The sequence below is a fragment of the Sminthopsis crassicaudata genome, chromosome 5 (genome assembly GCF_048593235.1).
Source record: "Sminthopsis crassicaudata isolate SCR6 chromosome 5, ASM4859323v1, whole genome shotgun sequence".
In the NCBI taxonomy this organism is placed as follows: Eukaryota; Metazoa; Chordata; class Mammalia; order Dasyuromorphia; family Dasyuridae; genus Sminthopsis; species Sminthopsis crassicaudata.
In genome coordinates, this window is record NC_133621.1 from 30,897,473 (window position 1) to 30,921,105 (window position 23,633).

Below are 23,633 nucleotides of genomic sequence, written 5' to 3' on the forward strand. Positions count from 1 at the left end.
CCAACGTTTATCATTATCTTCTGTCATCTTAGCCAATTTGATAGGTATGAAGTAGTAACTTGAAGTTGTTTTGCTTTTCTATAATCAATAATTATTTAGAATATTTTTTCCTATGACTATAGATTGCTAATTCCTTTATCTGAAAATTGTCTGTTCATATCCTTTGTCCATTTGTCAACTGATAAATGACTTATACACTCATAAATTTGACTTGGTTCTCTAGGTATTTTAGAAATGAAGGCTTTATCAAAAACAAATATGTTTGTGTTTTGCACAAAAATCCACTCATGATGAAAACCTCTTTTAATGTTATTTTGTAAAAAAGGTCAAAGTGATTAGGGAAGTTCCTCGTTAATTTATGGCTCCCCCCACTATTGTCCACTCACTCCCTTCTTCCAACCTTTCTCAGTTCTGCTCCTTTGGTAATGAGGTCTCCAATGCCTTTGGACTTAATTGCCTTCAGGCAAGGAGTTATTGCCAACTGGCAAGATTGCTGAAAATAATGGTGGTGTACTGGACATAATTGACAGCTTGCCAGATCAGATCAGCTTCCTGAGCAAAAAAAGATTTTTGAAAACACTGTGACTTCCTTCAGCATCATAAAGTAGCACCAGAGAGAGCAATTCTGCAGCTCCTCATGAAGGGCAGGATTGGGAATTCTCAGGGACCTTCAGTGGAGTGGCCACATTGAATGAATGCATTTTGGCTGCTGATTAACATGATTTGCAGTCAGTGCAGGGAAAGAGAGGTAACTCAGGAAAATGAGCAACTAAAGGCTGGTACACAAGTACCAGGTACCTGAAGGTTCACAGCACTGGGAGAAATGAACAAAATCTGGATTCTCATTCTTCTTATTGCTAATAGACTCTGTGATGCTGAATGATTAGGATCAATTCAATAAATGTCTATTGAACATCCATAATGCATTTGTATCTATGGTTTGTGGGGTACTGGATAGGATATGAAGATTTTAAGAAAATGATACAGATCTTTCCCTTAAGGAGCTTATATTTTATGGTGAGTGAGGATGGGAGGAATATGATGTATATGCACATACATATAATACAAATTTAGGTGTAATGGGATTTTAAATAAAAAGCAATCATTAATAATGAAAGATAATTGAAGATTAGGAGTTAATTTCAGAGCTTGGAATAATTTTATTTGCTGATTTCTGGTTTTTGAATGGATTCCTTCCTTCCTTCCTTCCTTCCTTCCTTCCTTCCTTCCTTCCTTCCTTCCTTCCTTCCTTCCTTCCTTCCTTCCTTCCTTCCTTCCTTCCTTCCTTCTTTCCTTCCTTCCTTCCTTCTTTCCTTCCTTCCTTCCTTCCTTCCTTCCTTCCTTCCTTCCTTCCTTCCTTCCTTCCTTCCTTCCTTCCTTCCTTCCTTCCTTCCTTCCTTCCTTCCTTCCTTCCTTCCTTCCTTCCTTCCTTCCTTCCTTCCTTCCTTCCTTCCTTCCTTCCTTCCTTCCTTCCTTCCTTCCTTCCTTCCTTCCTTCCTTCCTTCCTTCCTTCCTTCCTTCCTTCCTTCCTTCCTTCCTTCCTTCCTTCCTTCCTTCCTTCCTTCCTTCCTTCCTTCCTTCCTTCCTTCCTTCCTTCCTTCCTTCCTTCCTTCCTTCCTTCCTTCCTTCCTTCCTTCCTTCCTCTGTTGCTATCTTTCTTCCCCCCTGATTATTCTATCCCACAGCATAGCAGAGTGCCTGATATATTTGTTACTGCTTGCTGTTTAATTCTGTTTGACTCTTTGAAATCTCATTTGGGGTTTCTTTAGTGAAGATGCTGGAGTGCTTTGCAATTTCTTTTTCTAGTTCCTTTTACAAAGGAGGAAACTGAGGTAAACAGGCTTAGATGACTTGCCTAGGATCATACGGTTACTAAGTGTCTGAGGTCAGTTTGAATTCAGGAAGGTGTCTCTCTCTCTCCTTGCCATGTTAGCTAGTTGCTCTGGATCTGACATATAGCAGGCATTTAATAAATGTTTAAATTGATTTATGTTTGTTTAATAAAATTTAATTTTTACTTAGCCTGTATTTATTTTCCTTCTTATCTCTTCCCCATGGAAAAAAAGAGAAACAAATCCTTGGAGGAAAAATGCAGTTAAAAATATCCAATGTTTCCCAAATCTGCGTGTCATTTTTATAACTATATATATAATTCATACTTGCCTGGGATATTGAGAAGGTGAAAACTTGTCCAGTCTTACACAATAAATATATATATGGAGTGTTAGACCCATGTCTTTCTTCCTCTAAAGCAAGTGTGCTAAGTACTAACCTGTACTATCTTTTCTTAATTGACTGTTTCACACTCTTATTTCGTTGTCTTTCTATGAATGGTTGATAAAATAATTTTTCCTAAAGTCAACCTTTTTGCCAAAGTTTCTAACTTTGATAAGTTTGATAAGAAGTAAATTTCCCTTTCTTCTGGGATCATGGTTACTCCTCAATATGATCCTAATAATAATTCTATTTGCCCTGTGGGCAGAGAGTATGCTGAGGGTGCTTGGGTATTCACAGTTAGTTGGTTGGTTAATTGTTGTCATTTCTCTATGAGAAACAAAATGACATCCCTATGTTAGGGTTGAGTTACAGTTTGTCCCGCTGTGGCTGATCAGACTGACAGGAGCTCAGAATGCTCTTAGGTTGGACACAAATAGTCCATATGAACATGTGGGAGCCTTCTCTAATTTTGCACATCTTGTATTTTCTTTAGGCTAATTCAATTCTGCCTTGCTCATAGAGCCCAACCCCATGCTAGGCAGTCCTGTGCCAGTGTCTCCCATGTCATACAGTAGAATTCTTAGGAGGTACCTTGAGAGAGTCCTTGTATAAATGGTACTCAAATGGTCCATAACAGGGAATCTAGAGAAAGAAGCCCTGAGATCCAATTTGACCTTTCATGTTTCTTTATTTTGTAATCTTGCATCAGTCTCTTCATCTCCTTGAGACTCAGTTTCCTTTTCTGTAAATATGTGGGAGGGAATAGACAGGATAGTTTCCTAGGTTCCTTGAGACCTGTAGTGGTTGTGAAGGTACAGGAAGGGTTCACTTTACATTGTGAGTGGATTACCATAAGGATAATTTTTTCCCCATGGTAATACACATTGGCTTTTCTTATTTATATGGATTCCTTCTTTTTTTGGGGGGGAACTAAGGGATGAATGGATGGACAGGGTGGAGTGGAATGAAAGGGGGAGGCATATGTCTGACAAAAGACTTGGAAATCAGATTCAATACTTTTTGAGTATATATTATGTTTTAGGAATTGAGCAAGTGTGTTGTAATGGATACAAAAAAGAAAAAAAATGCAATATGGGACCTCAGCACCTACCCTCCAATCTGCACATATAATACATTATTTTCTTTATCAAAAATTATAATAATTTTAGCATATTATAATTATAAGAGATCACAGATTGAACCAACAGGATCATAAAAGTACTAACAAAGCTACTTTAGATCATCATCATAATTTAGTGAAGCATAGTCTTGGTGAGTGAATTGAGGCTCGGTTTTAGAGCAAGAGTGACCTAGGTTCAAGTCTCAATTCCTACACATAATGACTGGGTGATTCTGATCAAATTATTTAAACTTCTCCCCAGGTCATAGATAGTTGCTGATTTGCACTGGTGTAGGGAGCTCTTCACACTGATTCTAGAACAAAGAAAAAAAAAATGAAATCAAACCCTAAGTGTTAGGAAACATAGGCAGAGGTGATCTACACATTGAGTAGGTGAGATACTTCAATGGACTATAACATTTATTTTTGAATTCTTTAAGGATATGTGATCTCAGTCATGTGGGACCTCTCTAATAAAGCACCTGGCAAACCTTCTGTATCTGAGTTTGTGATTTAGAGAATTGTAAAGTCTTAAGAATTCACATCATCCATGGTCATGAGCCTCTCTGGACTTCTCTAGGACAATCTTCAGATGATAGACTGCTGGAACTCTGTCTTCCTAGAAATCAGCCAGAGTCAGGATCACTAAACGTCTTTATTCTTGATCTTTTACGGTCAAGGTCAGCAATCTCCCCACACACCTTCCTCCCTCAAACACTAGGAGAGACTGACACAGCATCCATGTCTCAATTTTCTCTTCCTCCTCCTACTCTTCCCACACATGTCACTTCCCCCTCTTTGTCCCACCAATCAAGTCAGCACAGAACAGCTGGGGAGGGTCAACTTCAAACAAGTTAATAGGGAACTGTCCAATTGGCAATTAGTCTCACATGCTCCATTATCCAAGTGCATTGCTCAGTTCTAGCCCTTTACAATAAACATCCTTTAACTCTCCTGTCCTTGGGAACCTGCCTTTATCCTTGATGCTTTTGTTCATGCTGTTCTTGATAACTGGAATGCCCTCACTCTTCCCTTATTTCCTGAATTCCCACTCAATTGTCCAACTCCAATGTCCTTTCATACATTTGATTTCATAAACATTTATTAAACGCTGAGAGGTAAAATAGAATTCGCTGTGGGAATAAGGATGCACAATGAGCAAATATTAAATTCCTACTACGTTCCAGACAATGTGCTAAATGTTATTTTTCCTTTGTTCTTGAAGAGGACCATGATATCAGGAAGATGATGCTGTGACATGCAAATGATTGGATTTGAAGGAGGTAGGGCTGGTCAAGGTCATCAGTCTCATGTTCTCCTTTAGAACCATGTGGGTCCAGATAGAGATCAGGAGGACTGAAAATGCCCCTGGATGAAGTGGAAGACTTCAGCCTTTCAACTTAAACCTTTTTAACAGGTTTCATTTGATTGAGGCAACAATCCATTCAGTGATTGGCTTAGCTGAGCGCCGGCAAGACAAAAACAAAAACAGTCCCTGCCCTCAAAGGAGACAAAATGCAAACAACTGCATACAAACAGGATACACAAGGGATAAATTAGAGACAATATAGGGAAAGTACTAGTATTACCTTGTTTTTTTGGAGAGGGAAAGATTTCTTGTAGAAGATTGGATTTTTAGCTGGTACTTGGAGGAACTCAGGGAAGAGTTACAATTAGAAAATGAGGAGACAGAGATTTCTAGGAATGGAGAAAGCCAGCAAAAATTCCTAGAAACAGAAGATGGAATGTGTTCTATGAAGAAAACAAGGAAACTGATATCACTAGATTATAGATTATGGGAGAGGGAATAAAATGTACAAATACTGGAAAGGTAGAATGAAGTCAGGATACAAAGGGAATTGAAGGTCAATATAGGATTTATATTTAATCCTGAAGGTAATAGGGAACCACTGGAGTTTTGCTTTTTTTTTTTTTTTTTTTTTTTTTTTTGGGGGGGGGGAGATATGGTCAGAACTGACTATTAGAAAGATCACTGACCACTGAGTGAAAACACAAGCATGTAACCTGTTCAACAACTGCACTGAAAAAAATAGTATTCCAGGTTAGTTATACCTTCAGAATCCAATTCTCACCATGCAACAGGAAGTTTGGTTTTGCACACATGTATTGTATCTGGGTTATACTGTAGCACATTTAACATGTATGGGATTGCCTGCCATTTGGGGGAGGGGTGGAGGGAGGGAGGGGAAAATTTGGAAAAATGAATACAAGGGATAATGTTGTAAAAAAAAAATTACTCATGCATATGTACTGTCAAGAAGGATTGTAATATAAACTTAATAAAAAAATAGTATTTACATGAAGAAAGAAGGGATTAGAAAACAAAGGAGTTACTTTTATATAAGAAATACAGATAATCAATGAAGAATAAGGATTCACACCTCAGTCAGTCAGTGTGGATAATTGCCTAAATTAACACAATCCTTCCAACATCAATTATTTTCCTGTTTTATTCTTTTCGATAATTTGATGGGTGTGAGCAAGACAATTTTTAATGTATTTTTATCTAATTATTAGTGGCATTTCCCCCATGAATGTTAATATTTAGCATTTTTTCTTTTGATGATTTATTTTTAAAGAGAAGATGAAAAACTTCAACAAACATTAAAAATACAAGGAATGTAGATTTTTTTTTCCCTTTCTAAAACAAAGGATAATAAAGCCAGCTTGTTCAGAAGAAGGGTTAAGAGAAATCAAGAGAGGGAAACAATCAACAAGGAGCTTGTGAATAAGGCTTTCTTGATTGCTTGGCAATGAATTTTTTTTTTTTAAAGGAAGTTTTTTGGTCAGCCATAGTCCCATTATTTAAGCCCATGAAATGAGGTACATAGCTTCTAGAAAGCTTTCAAAAACAGATGACTTTATAAAATCATGCCTAGGGATGTAGATGATGAATATTTTAAAGATTCAGTTATGTGTAGATGGAAAGAGTTTCTATTTTATCATTTGAATGTATATTACACTTCCTGATAGCGTGCTTTGAGCTGACACTATCAGATTCTTCCCACAAAGGAAAGTTGTAACAAATGCTCTAAATTCTTTGATGGCTGAAAATCTGGAGCAAGACTGAGGCTGCCTGACTAAAACAGTTCCTTGCTGTTTCATTATTGACTTCTAGGGAGAAATCTCTGCTATCTAACCTAATGTTTCCCTGCCCTCTGGAAAAGGAAGGAACACAGTGATATTACACCAAGATCATTAGATTAGGTTAAAAAGGCAGAGAAACTTGGCTTTGAATTCTCTCTATGTCACTAATTTGCCATGGGACTATAAGCAAATCCTGGAACTTCTTTGAGTCTCAGTCTCATTATTTTTTAAAAAATGATGGCTTTCCCCCCCATATTTAAATGCTATGGTCCCACTTTCCTGGTTGTTGCTAACTTTTAGAAGTAATGATTTACAAATTGGTAACAAAGTTGATGGAATGCTTTTGCTTGGTACAGTTGTTTAGTTATGAGAACAATGTGGCAGATCATAAAGTTGTTCTTTGTTCTGGAGTTGGTTAAAAAAGCAGAGAGAGTTTTAGTCATTCTGGGAGAGATTTGGGGAATGGCCTAATGAGTGCAGAGGAGAGTGGGAGTGCTTGATAAATATTGAACCAAAATCACAATCTCATAAAGTTTTTAAAAAAGAAAGATATTATATTAGGACATATCGACTATTCCAATGAAATGGATTTTGATTTTTTTGTTCCATTACTTGTACTCTCCTTCCTTCCCTGAAAGTAGGGGAAGAGCATATGAACACCAAGTATAGCAAGTCACAAGGAAGATTATGGGTGATCTTCAAAAAACATTGAATAACTATTTACTTTGAATATGCAATGCTAAACATGGTATTGATGAGAGTATGAAATTGTGTTCCCTTTAATCTGTAAAATTAACACTCTAAAATTGTGTCCCCTTTGATCTGTAAAGAAGGGAGATTCCAGTCTCAGGCCCTTCTGGGAAGCATATCTCCCCAGACAAGTTAAGTGGTGTTATCCAACTGGTCCATTTCTAAAGCAAATCACCTCCTTTGATAGCCTATTTCTATTCAAATTCAAGTGGAAAAAGCCTTCAAAGCAAATTTATTTGGGAGATCTTTGTTTGATCAGCTCAAATTGCCCCAGCCCCCTGCCAAGATCTGCTCATATTATTTTCTGTTTACTCATTTTTTTTTTTTTTGCAAAATGTCCAAACCAGGACTATGCCTTGTCCTTTGGTTTAGCTGCCCACATTCTCTTCTCAGTGCTAGTCTCCTTTTTCCTAATAGGACTTTGCCACTAAAGAAGCCAGTCTCTTAGCAAAGCTGACTTCTCATCCAACAATAGCCACCTAAAGCTCTTTGGATTCCTGAATTCTTTCACGAAGAAACTGTGTCTTCAACCAAAAGGGGATTTCCACAACTCTCTGCCACTAGAACTCCATCAATATGAAATAAGTGATTCCAATATAGGAAGGTAAATAGTACACTGGATAGGGTTCTGGGAATGGGAAGACTTGAGATTAATTCCGGCTCAGACATGTACTAATTATGTGACCTTGGCTAAATCACAATTTTTCTTTGCCTTGGTTTCTTCAACTGTTAAAAGGGGATCTTAATAGTATCTATTTTCCAGTCTTGTTGTGAGGATCAAAGGAGATAATATTTGTAAAGTAATTAGCACATTGCCTAAATTGTAGTAGACATTATAGAAATGTTGTTATTGTTATTATTTAGATAATTCCAAGGAAGTCAGTGAACTTGAATCTTTATTTTAATCTACTTGGCTTCCTATGAAATTTAATTTTATGCACATGAAACATTGGTCTGAAAAGAGATTCTATCAGAGATCCATGACCTAGAAAAAATTTTCTGCTATAGTAACTGTTAAGGAAATTAATGACTCACCATTTCCGTGGCCATTTTTTGGTTGGATGCTCATCCATTTGGACTTTGTCTAATGAGCTTTGCCTGTATACCTTGCCATATGGAACATAGATTAATATAGACATATTTTAGATGACAGTAAAGTTGCAAACCACTTAGAGGAGGATAAACATTTCTTATGAATATGAATAGGTAAGGTCTAGGTGAGGTATTGCTCCTTGGAAGCTGAATTGAATAGTCCTGGACCAGTTTTGATTTTTTTTTTTCTACTTGAAACTATTATTCTAAACCATCTAAGGGACAGAAAAACCTTAGTTACTTCTCCAATTTATGTTTGAGAATTATCTTTCTCAGTGAGCTAATGGAACTTGGGTTCCTTCCAAAGACATCTTTATTTTATTCAATTTTTAAAAAAACTGTTTGTAAAATTTTGAGTTCCAAATTTTCTTCCTTTCTTCCTCTTCTCTTCCTTTCTTGAGAAGGGAAGCAATTTGATATAGATTATGCAGGTACAGTTTTGCAAAGTATTTTTATATCTTCTTAAGATATCCCCAAAAGAAAATGATGATAATAATATAGGTTTTAACAATATTTGAAATCTTCTTATTATTTCAGTGTAGTTTTTGAGGCAGGATTAGTGTCTTATTTTCTTTTGCCCTGTTTAGGACTACAATTGAATACTTTTCATGTCATCTGTAATATTGGTAGCTCAATTGCAGTTCAGCTAAGTAATCTACAGAAATAATGTCTAAGCTAGTGAGGGACTTGAAATACAAGGTAATTTGTTTGAGACACAAGGTCCATTATTAGTATGACTAACAGAAAATATCCAGAAGCAAAAGGTTAAAGCAGGATATATATATATATATATATATATATATATATATATATATATATATATATATATATATATATATATATATATATATATATACAGAAAGAGAGAGAGAGAGAGAGAGAGAGAGAGAGAGAGAGAGAGAGAGAGAGAGAGAGAGAGAGAGAGAGAGAGAGAGAGAGAGAGAGAGAATCTGGAAGTACAGATTGATAATGAAGTGGCTGGCAGGTAAGTGATAGGTGCAGTGGATAAAATGCTCCAGTTGAAGTCAAAATAACCTGAGCTCAAATCCTTTCTCAGAACTTCACTAAATAATGTAGCCTTGGGAAAGTTACTTAATACCTCAGTTTCCTCATATGTAAAATCTTTAAAGATTGTTGCAAGAATCAAATGAGATGACATGAAATGATTTTTTTTTGCAAATCTTAAAGCTCTAAAAATTCTGGCTATTCATTTTTACCCCCCCCCCAAACAAAAGCAAAACAGAAAAATGTGGTCTAATGTCAGGCACATAGCTATACAAAAAAGTTTGACTTACATGTAGATACATTTCCAAACTGATTCACTTAATGCAATGATTGTACTGGAAATCTTCCAAACCTTAATAATTTTGACTAATTGAACTCTTTATACTTTTGAAAGGGTTTCAGCTGTGGACAGCTCCCTTAGCTTTTTGCCCTACTTCAAGGATGAAAACAACTGACTGATGGATGTTTCATTTGAGTATGTGTGTATGTGAAGGAGCTTATCCTGATTGGTCCACAGGTATATTTTGAACTTAGTAACTAAGGTAAATGTCCATGTACCTGTTCCTACTTATTTCACACACACACACACATACACACACACACACACATATATGTATATACACACACACACATATATATGCATATATATGTATATTTATATATATATATATTTTTTTTTTTTGACTGAGGCAATTGAGATTAAGTGACTTGCGCAGGGTCACACAGCTTATAACTATTAAGTGTCTGAGGCTGGATTTGAACTCAGGTCCTTTTGACTTCAGGGCCAGTTCTCTATCCACTGAACCATCTAGCTACCCCCCCATTCCTACTTTTAAAGGAAAAAATTCCTCTTGATCTAAAATGACATGGAGTCATCCTGAACAAATCTGTTCCTATAGAAAGAAGACTGAGTAAACCATTAAAGATATCAAACAAAGAGCACTCAGATGAGTTGGTTCATTTGGCATAAGTGATGGGACTAGTTCTAGAAAAAAAAAGTTCTCCCTGCTAAATAGGATACAACTCAGAGGTCAAACTAATTGCTGCACAAAGTGATAGAAACACAAGGACAGAAACAAAACAGACCTTGCCCTCAAGGAGCTTACATTCTGCTGAGAGGGAAAAATGTAAGCAAATATGTCAAGAAAAGGACATAAATACTTATTAAATATTTGCTATGGAATACAAAGAAATGTAAAAATAGTACTTGACCTCAAGGAGATCACCTTCTAGTAGGAGAGATAAAAAGAAAATAACCATATATATAATAAGGCATATAATGTATAAAAATAAAATACAAATAAACAGAAAGTTTTTTTTAAAAGGGGAGGAGATCACTAAGCAACGGAAAGATCTAGTAATCTCCTGTGTGAGAAGTGTCACTTGAGCTGAGCCTTGAGGGAAGCTAGGAATACAGGCTAAGTAGAGGCAAGGAAGGAGAGCATCCCAGGCACCAGAGTCAGCTTGTGCAAAGGTAGCAGAGGAAGATGGCATGTCATGTAAGAAAAACAGCATATTATTGCATTTCAAACCCAACTATAACGGATTCATTCTTTTTAGTCAAACCATTGCCCATTCAGGAGGCAAATACCTTGGAGAGGGTCATCCTATTAAGAGCCAAATTGTCTGTTGTTTAGATCTTGTTAGAGATTAGGATCTGAGAATTATCAATTTTGAAAACAGAGAGCAGGTCTCTGCGGAAATGGGAGCACAGGACAGTGCCTTAGGCAAAACAGGTATTGAATTAATGTTTGTTTAATGACATATGTCTTACTAAAATTTTTTATTGCTTTGCTTATGTTTTAAATGAGAGCTAAGGGTATGGGATGGATAGATAGTGGTAATGAGGAAAGGATAGGGTCAGGGATGCAAGCTAGGCTTTTTGACAGTGGCACATTTTTCAAAGCCATCTACAATGCAGCCTTAATTATCTTGGCTGCTTTCTACTGAACCCTCTCCAAGTTCCCCACATTAAAAAGACTTCTCATGGGGACTGCCAAAGATGTAAATGATTAAAATGCTATAAACCCCTGCCTCTCTCCAGGTCTCATCATATGGATGAACTCTGGGGCTCTCTCATGGTCCCAGATGTCAAGTGGACTCCCTGGTTGCTATTGGAAACCATTCAGTTCTCCAAAAAAAATCCTGAGGAAATCTTTCAGACCTATTTGGTAACTAAGAAATGGTTTGAATGGTATTTAAACAACTCCCCTTGGGTATTAAAATGACTGTTTTCTAGGAGAATTATTCACTTCTAGTCATTTATGTTTGTTTTAAAAATGATTAATTTCCATGTTTCTTATGTTCTGTATTATTCAATTAGATGCAGCAAACACTTATTAAGTGTTATCTCTGCTTATTTGCAATGCAGTGAATGTATCTGAAATCTGCCTTTGCAAGGTAATTCGTCATATTTAAAATGGTATCCCTTTACACCTTGGTCTCCCCCAGCTCTGAGTACAATGCCTATCATATAGTAAGCATTTAATAAGTGATTGCTGATTTATTGATTTAAATCCTTAGTTTCTTTTAAGATTTACCTCAATTTTCTTAAGGACTTTTTCTCATCCCTTAATTTAAAATGGTTCTGGGTTTTACTTATTTTGTATATATTACAAGATTATCTGGGTTCTTCTTCTATACTCCCTCCTCTTCCTCCAAAATGTAAATTTCTTGAGGACAAAGACTTGTATTATTTTTCTTTGAATCCCTCTAGAAGGAACTGTTTGTGAACACTAATTCATGGATGTTTCCATACTCTTCCTTTTCTCAGTTCCCTTCTCCTTTCCAAAACACTTGTGCTATCATTATTAATGAATGAATGAATGTCACTTGTGAATTAATGAATTCATGTCACTATTGTGTATAAAATAGTAAAAACCATACCAGGAATTAGAGATAAAATCTTCATAAATTAATAATTTGGTCATTGACCCCTTGCTTTCTTAGCAAGAGATCAACGTCTATTTGAGGAGCAGAAAAATAACGTTACCTGGTAGTTTTCTAATTTATGGTGAGAAAAATTTTCCTTCTAGTTATTACCAATTTTACCAGGTGGATTAACATTTTTAAGTAGTCTTTGACTACAGTATATAAGATCATATTAATAATAAATTCAATTTTATTAAATATGAAACATTAGGAAACATCTATCCATTAAAAGAATTTAAGTCAATAGTGTCCATGATTTTTATGTGACTCATTTTCAATGTCATTGACATTTTATGAAATGAATTAGGGTATGTGGGTGATTTTGGTCACTTCTAAGAGAAAAAAAAATAAACATTTATATAACATATTTTATAAACATATGCATGTCATCAGAAAGTTTATTACAGGATCTAGGACAAACTAAAGACTTAAGAAATACTTAAGTTTGAATAATTTATAGCAAAACCACATTAATGAGTATGACTTGTAACTTTGGGCTTGGGACTAATTCTGTTAGTTTTGTATATTAGGTATTTTAATATAATATAAGGATCTTTAGGGTAGAAAACACTTTCAGGGAGAGATTTTTTTTTTAATTCTTTTTCAACATACCTTGAAAATGAAAATAATGATAAAAATGAGAAGGATTGCAAGCTTGAAATCTCCCTGAAAATGATTCTGTTCTGGAAACTGCTGTTGGATAGAATAAGAAGCTGGAAATAAAGCCTGCCTGGTACTGCCTTGTGTTTCTTATCCCAACAGCAGAAATATCTTCTCTATAAGGGCTTTTCAAAATAGTCTACTGGGGAATTAATCAAATTCACCTGAGATTCCAAAAATTTCTCTCTTTCTTTTTGTTCTTTGCTTTTGCTTCTCTTAGTGTTGACGTCTCTGCATACATAATTCAGGGAAAGAATAATGAGGAAATGAATGTCTTTGAACTTGGCACACGGGCGACTTGGTTTCTGTTGGTATTGCACGACAATGGACAAATAACATAAGTAAGGTGCTGGCCATATCTGGTCAAATTTATTAAGACTATGACTTCCCCCTGGGTAGAAAAAGAATAATGGTACTTGGTGATGTTAATTCCGAGTTGCTTTTCTTTATGTACTTTGTATGAGGAAATAATGGGGCTGTCTCTGTGAACAAGTAATAAAGAAATAGTCCAGCAACCAGAAAAAGAAAGTATGAAATTGTATGAATTGAATATAGCTGATCAAATATTGGATGGATTCAGAGATTTCTTGCTCATGGTAATTATGGTGTTAAATGGTAGATGCACATGCCTCATGACTATTATGAATAGCAGATTTTATTGACTTTCTAGATAAGAACAGGTACTATACAGATTGCCAAGCACATCTAGGCAGTAAGGCTAATGTTTCCCCTCTTTTTTCTTGAAATCTGACTTATCTCTAAACAGGTTCATGGGGCTGAGAGGCTGCATGTGCTGGCAAACATTTAAGCTGGGAAGGTAAAGGAATGGAACAGTGGTAGGTAAGATTGTGATTCACTATTACATGTGAATGAAGTTTCTGAGAAAGGTCTCCTGGGTAAGATTAGAGTAAGTAATTGGACAAGTTGTATGAAAAAGAATCAAAGGCTATTTGGACCCTCTGCTTCTGCTTTATAGTGTGACAATTCCTTCATTATGGGATGAATTGGACTCGATGAAGTCCTATTCAGCTCTAAGAATATTATACTACTCTTTGTATTGACCACTCACACAAAAAAACAGTTCTCTAAATTCCAGGATGACTGGTGAAGGTGACTTGTGCTCCTTTGGGTGCTGTCCTGAAGAATATTAATACTATTCTAACTTCTGACTTTTCTCTTTTTTCCAAGACTCTTCTAGGTGGTTATTTTCTCAGCTTTTTAGTTTTTGATCAGCTCATTCTAGGATCTCTATTTTCTCAATTTCCTGCATACAAACCAGTTTTTAAAAAATCCTCTTAGCTCTTCTCAACTGCAACCATCCATATAATCTGACTACCTTTTGACCTGGCAGCATGGGTCACTAAATTCCTTTTACTTATCCTTTATCCAGATACACAATGCATATTTGTGCATGTGTTAGCAATGTGGAATCATGTAAGCATCCTGAAAGCTTAATCTAGCATTATACCTCAATAATCTTTGTCTGGGCCAATCCAAGAGACTTCAAAGAACATGTCAGTTTAATAGAAATTGCTATACCTCAATTGATCTAACCACTGGACAGATCTCTATCTATTACATATATCCTTATTATTAATCTTACCATTACACATGAAACTTATATGACTCTTTTCGTATAGATATATCTCCTTCCTTTAATTTTGCTGATTTTATAATGCAAATTAAAATTAAGTTGGCTGGACCAGATATTCTTAAGGATTCTTCTCAGTTTGATTACTTATGGTTCACCCCATTTATAATCTTTCTTTCCCCTAACTCCCACAACTTTATCTGTGATGGTTTGCAGCCACTAACCCCATCAAATAGACATTTTAAAAGAAGATTGTATAAATCAAGTTCTAAATCAGATGATCTTAATCTTTTTTTTATATCATGGATACTTTTGGCCATTTATTGATTTCTATGTCTACTTTCTTAGAGTTATGATTTATTATCTGCATTCCTAATAGAAAGAAATACTATACTTTTTTCCAGAAGATTGTGAAAATAAAAATTGTAATTTTTTCCTATCCAAGTTCATGGACTCATTGAAATCTGAGGGTTGTGGTTAAGAACTTTTAGCCTAGACTAATTTACATGAGACTTGAAGATCAAAATATCCAGACTTTATGTTGTAAGACTTCTTATGAACTGTCACACCACTTTTTTGTTTCTGATTTCAAACCATTATATTGTTGCCTAAAGTTGTGGGGGGTAAAAACAAAAATCTCACACAAACTTTAGAAAAAACTAATGGGGGGCGTGAATTGATTTTTGAAACAGCAGGATAGGGAAGGAGTTGGAAAACCATTTCTTTTCCAGCAGGAGAGCAAAGCTAAAGGAAGCCAGGAAGGAAGAAGGAATGGTTGTAATGAAAAGTGAGAGAGGGAGCCAGCAAACCAGGCCTTGGGGCTTCTTTGGAGGGGGTGATAGAGAAAATGTTAGTAGGAAAAGTAGGCAAAGAGCAAGATGTTTCTCCAAGGATTTAAATTGGATGGATATTTCTCTTCCCCCATACATCTTTGCCATGCCTTGTGGCATCAGAGGATGAAATTATCTCAATTATTTCCAGGGGCTTTAGATAGATTTAGATAGATTCTAAAATGCGTGTGGAGAAATCATGAGTCATTTCAATTTGACATTATGGGGTATGAGTCCTAGTCATCTTGTTGTCAAGGAGGATGAATGAATGATCGTGGCCTTCTACATCCCATTTCTTGGTGGTGTGGTCCGAATGGGATCATACACATGCTCCTTGGCATACATGCCACATCAAACACATTGGATGGAAGCCCTATAGAGGATTCATGGGAGGAAATGATAAAGATGGCTCAGCTGAGCAAGCATGGGTGGTTTATAATCTGTATTATTAAGGGAATAACCCTCTCTCCCCATAAAGGACATCACAAATCCATCAAAGTATCTGAATAATGAATAATAGGATGGCCAGAGTTGGTTCATGATTCAAGTGAGGTAGGACAACCACCATCCTATTTATTAGCTTACCCATAACACATCTCCTATATTGCTGACTGGTTGAAAGATTTTTATTTTTCTCAGGGAGATCACCTTAGTAGACTTGACAACCTGATATTTTAGCCAATGATTTTTTTTTAACCTGTAAAGCATAGATGATCTTTCACAGAAAAGTTGAGAAATGAACAAGCATTGTAAATATGAGTAGCTTTCCTGCCTGATCTCTTGAAAATAGTTTTTATTTAAGCTTGGCTCTTGTGTTACTTCTTGCAAACACAGTACAGATGAATGGATGATTGTTACAACTTTCCTAGGACATTTGACATTATCAGTTTATTTTAGTAAGACTCAGTTATTGACATTTTCTTCAGAAGATATGGATTCTAGCAAGAAAAAAGATTTATGTGACTAAACTATTGCCTATAAACTGATGGCTTCTAATGTAAACCCTGACAGCTTTGGGAGAGAATTGCCCAAGCAAGGGATATCTCTGGTCCTGAAAAATCCTTCTTATTCTTAATGAGAGGCAGGCAATATGGTGAAGGAGATTGTGAATTAGCCTTGAAGATACAGAGACCTGGTCTTTAGTTTTGCCTTTGACACATATTGGTTGTGTGATTCTGGTAAGTAATTTAACCTCTCAGTGCTCTCTAGGTAACTTTTTTTAAAGGAATTGCTTTTTATTTTCAAAAATACATGCAAAGATAGTTTTTAACATTCACTCTTGCAAAACCTTATGTTCCAAAGTTTTCTCCCTCCCTTCCCTACCCCCTTGCCTAGATAGCAAGTAATCCAATATATGTTAAATGTGCAGTTCTTCTATGCACACTTCTACAATTATCATGCTGCACAAGAAAAATCAGATCAGAAAGGAAAAAAATGAGAAAAAAACCAACAAAAAATAAAAACACTATGTTGTGATCCATACTCAGTTCCCATAGTCCTTTTTCTAAAAGTAGATGGCTGTCTTCATCACAAGATCATTGGAACTGGCCTGAATCACCTCTCTGTTGAAAAGAGCCATAACTGTCAGAATTGGTCATTGTATAATCTGGCTATTACTGTGTACAATGTTCTCTTGGTTCTACTTACCTCACTTTGCATCAGTTCATGTAAGTCTCTCCAGGCTTTTCTCACATTCTCCTTCTGATCATTTCTTAGAGAATGATGATATTCCATAATATTCATATACCATAATTTGTTCAACCATTCCCCAACTGATGGGCATTCACCCAGTTTCCAGTTTTTAAGCAACTTTCTAAGATGAGGAAATGCTGACTTGTATGGTTATAAACAGTTTTGTCATTAGGAGTTCTTATTAATTAAAGCTCAGGTACATCTCCTTTTACTATTCTTAATGAGAAAGAATATTGAAAATAGAGAAATTATTGAACCATTTGAGCCTCAAATCCCTCATCAATAAAATGAAAACTGTGCACACAGAAACACACACACATGCACACACAACCAAGTAACTGTCATGCTCAAGGACTTATAATGCTCCCTATTGCCCCTAGAATGAACACAAAGGATGTTTACAATCTGGCTTTGGTCTACTGCTCCATGCTCATTTCATATGAATCTTCTTCATATCTTTGATGTTTCAGCCAACCTTGCCTTCTTAGAATCCCCCTGAACTTTCCATTCAATTTCTTAACTCCATGCTTTGGCAGAGATTAATTCTTATGCCTGAAATACACTTTCTCCTCACCTTTGACAATGATTTGTACAATGTTCAGCTCAAATACAATTTCTTAAATATTTCCTGATATATCTCTAGTTAATTCTGTTTACATGTTGTGTTTCTCCAGTAGAATGTAAGCTTGCTGAGGGCAAGGATTGTTTTTTGCTTGACTTTTTTGTATCCCTAATACCTATGCAATGCCTTGTATGCTGTTGTTGCTGACCCTATAGACTGTTGTCCATGGAGTTTTCTTGGCAAATATATGGAATGGTTTACCATTTTAGTCATCTCTGATTCTGTGATTTTATGAACTTTCATCTTTGGGATTTTCTTGGAAAAGATACTAAAATGGTTTGTCATTTTCTACTTTAGTATGCCTCCATTTTACAGATGAGGAAACAGAGTCAAATAAGTAATTAGTTAGGATCACACAGCTAGGAGGTGTCTGAGGTCAGAAATGAACTCAGATCTTTCTGTTTACATGCCTGGTACTCTATCTACTGTGCCACTTAATCGCCTTGCATATAGTGCTTAATAAATGCATGTTGGACTGGATTGTATCGAATCAAATTTTTAATGTAAATTCTATCTTTAAATCCTATGATCTCATGACCCAGATCTCCATTTCTTTGAAAAAGCTAATCAGGCATCTAGTCACAAATTTATCATTTTATGGTCTGTGCATCTTTGTTCACTATGACATAGGTCCAAAGGAGTTTTGGGGGGAAGACTGAGTTTTGTTTTGGGGAATTTTCATCTGTTCAAAGACTGTGAAGTCCATCTCTGAGGTTTAGAATGGGGTGGAAGTATGCTTAATAAGGATTGATCAAGTGTCGCCCTCCTGGGATGAGTCTTTTAACAGCAGCTGCTATCAAGCCTGCCTAGAGTTGATTTCAGTGCTATTCAAGTGCCATGCTAATTCTCTTTAAGTGTGAGCTGATGGAATGTAACACTTTGGGCCCTCCTGCCACTTCTAAAGTGGTGTTTATGCTGTATCGTAATTTGGTCAAATTATCTTTAGCATCATTGAAAACGTAAATTCCTAGAGAGAAATGTTGGAGGGATTCAACACTCAGATGATATGGCTACAGAGTCCAAATCACTCACCCCAGTCTCCGGTACCCATCTCTTCCATGCTTCCCCCCCCTCTCATTCAGAAACATCTCTGGAATCTAACCGAGGAATAGTTCTCTGGAGAACCAGGCAAGTAGTGGGTTGGGATAATGGTGGGACTGCATGCTGGGTTTACAGTGGGCTCTGGGTCAACTTTGCCACAGATGAGGAAACATTAGTCTGCTTTGGAAGCGGTTTCATAGACCTACTGATATGAGAATGTTTAGAAAGGCAACATGAAGTGATACATCAAGACTGGGCCTTTCAGTCACAAAGGCTTGGTTTAAAGTTCTGCTTTGATGATCATCATGTCCCAAACTAAGTTATGCTTCCCATTTCTGAACTTGGCTGTTACTGTTGAAAATATCACCATCCTCTAGGTCATCTAAATTTACAATCTAGACTTCATCCTCAACTCTTCACTACCTCCCATGTTCAATACGTTGCCAAATTTTGTTGTTTTCAACTTTTTCACCTTTCTGGAATGTGCCCTTTCTCCTTTATGCTGCCCCTACTCTGATAGAGTCTCTTATCACCAACATCTAGATTATTACAATAGCCTGCAGGGTAATCTGCCACAAGTCTCTCCCCACTCTAGTCTGTCCTCCACTCAGCAGTAAAGTGATCTTCCTAAAGCACAGGCCTGACCATGTCACTACCCATCCCCTCTAAATAAAGTCCAGTATTTCCCTATCACCTGCAAATATGGAATCCTCTGAGATTTAAAACCCCTCGTAATTCATAAGAAAAAAGATGAGTGACAAAGAACTATTCAGCACCATGAACAGCACCATGAACAGAGGTATGAGCACAGAGCTTCTGGGATTTTCCCTGACTGAACAATGCACAAGAGAGTTATAGATTACAAATAAAGAAAGAAAAATCCCAGAATTCCTCAGCCACTTCAGTCTATTGGATCTGATCTAGAATAAACCTCAAAGCGTGGATTGTCTAGTCCCCAAATGAGTCATAGTCTTTTGGGTATGTTTTCTGGGATCATGAATTCTGTTCTAGACTCATAAACCCCCAAATCTAAGCTGGAATGAAAGGAAAAAGAAGAATCTTTCTTGGGGGTATCTCCATAGCTTTTATCTCTATGTTCAATTTTTAAGGAAAAGCATAGACTCAAACATTGCCTTTTTACAATAGAATTTAATATTTAAAAACTCCTTGATCATTGTGGAAATTTTTTTTCTAAAGAACTGAACTATTATTCTTTTGAAACATTTAGTTAATAGTCAGTGATTCCTCCATCTCTAGAATCATTTTACTGATTAAATTTCAATTTTTTTTTTGCTTTTTTAAAATTAAATTCCAACTTAACTAGCATCTTGAGAGAAACATGATATAATACTAGCATCATTGTCTGGGAAGTATATTTATATAGTAGGAAGTTTTTTATATAGTTCTTTAATGACCATTTAAGATTTTGTACTTTGGGACAATGATGACAGATACTTACAATGTGGTTTATAGTTTATATAGTGTTTTAAAAGTTAGTGGATATAGAACAGGAAGGGATAGTTGAAGATAATTTAGTCCAGTTTCCTCATTTCTCAATGAGGAAACATGAGACCTTAAAAAGTAAGTAGCTTGCACAAGATCTCACAGATCTTCATAGTATCAAATCCAAGTTCTCTTTTCACTATAAAATTCTTTCCACTCCCTTAGTTTTTCACGTACACTATTTCATTTGAGCAATTCAACAACCTTGTGAGGTAAACACAGCTCACATTATTATCCTCCCTCCCTTTTTTTTTATCAAGGAGAAAATTAAAATATCAAAGAACATGCCTGAAGTTACAAAGCTAATATGTGTTAGAATCAGGATCAGAAACCAGATTTTGTAAATCTTGCTCTAATGTTTTTTTTCTATTACAACACATCATAGTTGGCTTCATTTGTAGTTTTATTAATGTTTAAAAATCATGCAGAAAAATTTGAAAACAATTTGTTTAACACAATTTTAATAAATATTGTGCCTCTTCTTTGTCCCTTTCTGGCAAAAAAGTATTTCATATTTATCTAAGATCTTAAAAGTTTGAAAAATACTTCCCCAAATAGTATAAAGAAGGTATACATTTTTTATATGCTCAAGGTGAAGAAACTGAGATAAATGAAATGATTTGCTCAAAGTCCCACAGTTAGGAAGTATTAGATTGGGAATTCAGGACTTGAAGTTCAATGCTCTTTTGGCAACAAATGCTACTACAATGAAATCAACTCTGTTGGTAGTCAGGATAAGCTTATTGATTATTTGACCCACTCTCACCTTCCAGGCAGCCAGCCCAGCTTCATCTTTAATAATTTAACAAATTTAATTATTCCTATTAAAACATTTGAACAGTGATTTCCTGTGTAATCTAGAGTTCAGAGAAGGATAGGTTTCTGTGCAGCCTAAATAGCTTCCAAAATGATACTTTGGATAAAGTTCTTCTCTTCCCTATGTGATTACCAGTTTCCTGATGTCTCAATCTCTTTTCTCATTTATTGGTCCTGTTAAACTGCTTTTCCCAGGTTCAAAATTCCCTAATTAAAGCTCTAGTAAATTCTCTCTAGTCAATACAGATCATAGATCATTTATGCCTGCCCATCTTGTGGAATACTTGCACATGGACCTCTCATATAAATCTGACAAAGGATTTCACAAAACAACTTGATTTCATGAAAATATTCCTTTAGGCATATCTGGGATGAAAGAAGGCTCTAGAGCAAAAGCAGCGGTCAAATGGAATTGAGATTGGAAATAAAAGAAAACCATAATGTGATCTAGGAGAGCTAGGAGAATCCCACAAAAAACCAGGGCAGGTAGGACAGTGATCAACATTTAAAATCCTAAACAAGAACTTGGAGATTCATTCTTTTTAGACAAATCAATGATGCTTCTAGAAAATAATTTCATGACTACCTTGATTGCTTTGTTGTTATAACATTAAAAAGGCACTAGTTTAAAATAAGACATCAAAGAGATCTATAGTTATTTTAGAGACTGACCTAGTCAAATAGAAAAAAACCCAAAATGGATGAAAAATATACATCACACAAGTTGTGATATACAATGAGTTAGTCTTTTAGTATATATATTTTAGACAGATACTATAAAGAGATGAGCTATGCTCAAAGCTGAGTATAAGGAATTGGATTTCATTTGGAAAATTGGGCAATATTTTCAGTGATTTCAAAATTTTTGCTGGGATAAAAGCTTATCTTTTTAATAACATCACTGTTCTCCAAGTGTAGTTATATAGGTTCAAATTATGAAGTACCATTGTAATTGCAAGTACCCCAAAGGACAATTGGAAAGCAATGTGATGGACATAGGTAAGATGCAAAATATTATCAATGGTGACTTGCATGCAATTAGGAAAGTAAGGAATAGTTTGCCTGCCAGATTTATAGATAAGGGAAAAGTTTATGAACAAAGAAGAGATAGAGAATATTATGAAATGCAAAATGGATAATTTTGATTAAATTAAGTTAAATTTTTTTTTTACACAAAATAAAACCAAGATTAGAAAGAAAACAGAAAGTTGGGGAATAATTTTTACAACCAGTGTTTCTGATAAAGGTCTCATTTATAAAATATACAGAGAAATGAGTCAAATTTATCAGATTACAAATCATTTCCCAATTGATAAATGGTCAAAGGATAGAAATAGGCAATTTTTCAGATGAAGAAATTAAAGCTATCTATAGTCATATGAAAAATGCTCTAAATAACTATTGATTAGAGAAATGCAATTAAAATAACTCTGAGGTACCACCTCATACCTATCAGATTGGCTGAGACGACAGAAAAAGAAAATAATAAACACTGGAGAAGATGTAGGAAAATTGGAACTAATGAATTATTGGTGGAATTGTGAACTGATCCAATCATTCTGGAGAGCAATTTGAAGCTATGCCCAAAGGGCTATAAAACTGTGCATAACCTTTGATCCAGTCATACCACTACTAGGCCTGTATCCCAAAGAGATTATTAAAAAATGGAAAAGGGCCCACATGTACAAAAATATTTATAACAGCTCTTTTTATAATAGCAAAGATTTAGACCTTAGAGGGATGCCTATCAATTGGGAAATGGCTGAATAAGATGTGGCACATGGATGTAATGGAATATTATAAGAAATGGTGAGTAGATGGATTTCAGAAAAACTTAGAAAGACTTGCAGCAACTGATGCTGAGTGAAGTGAGTAGACCCAGGAGAATTATCTATAGTTACAGCAAGATTATATGATAATCAACTATGATAGACTTAGCTGTTATCAGCAATGTGGTGATCCAAGACAATTACAATAGACTTGGGATGGAAAATGTGATCTGTTTTCAGAGAAAGAACTATGGATTCTGAGTGTAGATCAAAGCATACTATTTCCACTTAAAAAAATCATGGTTCCCCCTTTTGTTCTTATTCTTTTTTCATAACATAATTACTATAGAAATATGTTTGATATGATTGGACATGAAAAACCTATATAAGGTTGTTTTTCCATCTTGAGGAGAGAGGATAAGGATGGAGGGAGAAAAACTATGGAATTCAAAATCTTATAAAAGTGAATGTTGAAAACTATTTTTACATGTAATTGGCAAAAAATACAATTATAGTGACTTGAATGGGAGAAGACTTCATCAGTGCCCACAAGATAGACTAAAGATGTAGTAAGAGTATATATATATGAACCATCTATAGAATCAAAGAATTCATAACATCTTATAAGGACTTAAGAAAAGACATAGACAAAATTCACACAGAAGTAGAAGATAATAGATGTGGGGTGAAAGATAGTCCTAGAGAATGGAATCCTCTGGATTCTAGGCACAAATCCACTATGGGTGCTTACTACCTATGTGACTTTGGGACAAGGAATTAAGGGAGCTTGACCAGATGGACTTGGGGGTAATTTCTAGCTTTAGACTTATGATTTAATTTGTACTTTTAGTGGGAGTTAGCATAACTTTTAGAACCATAGATCCAC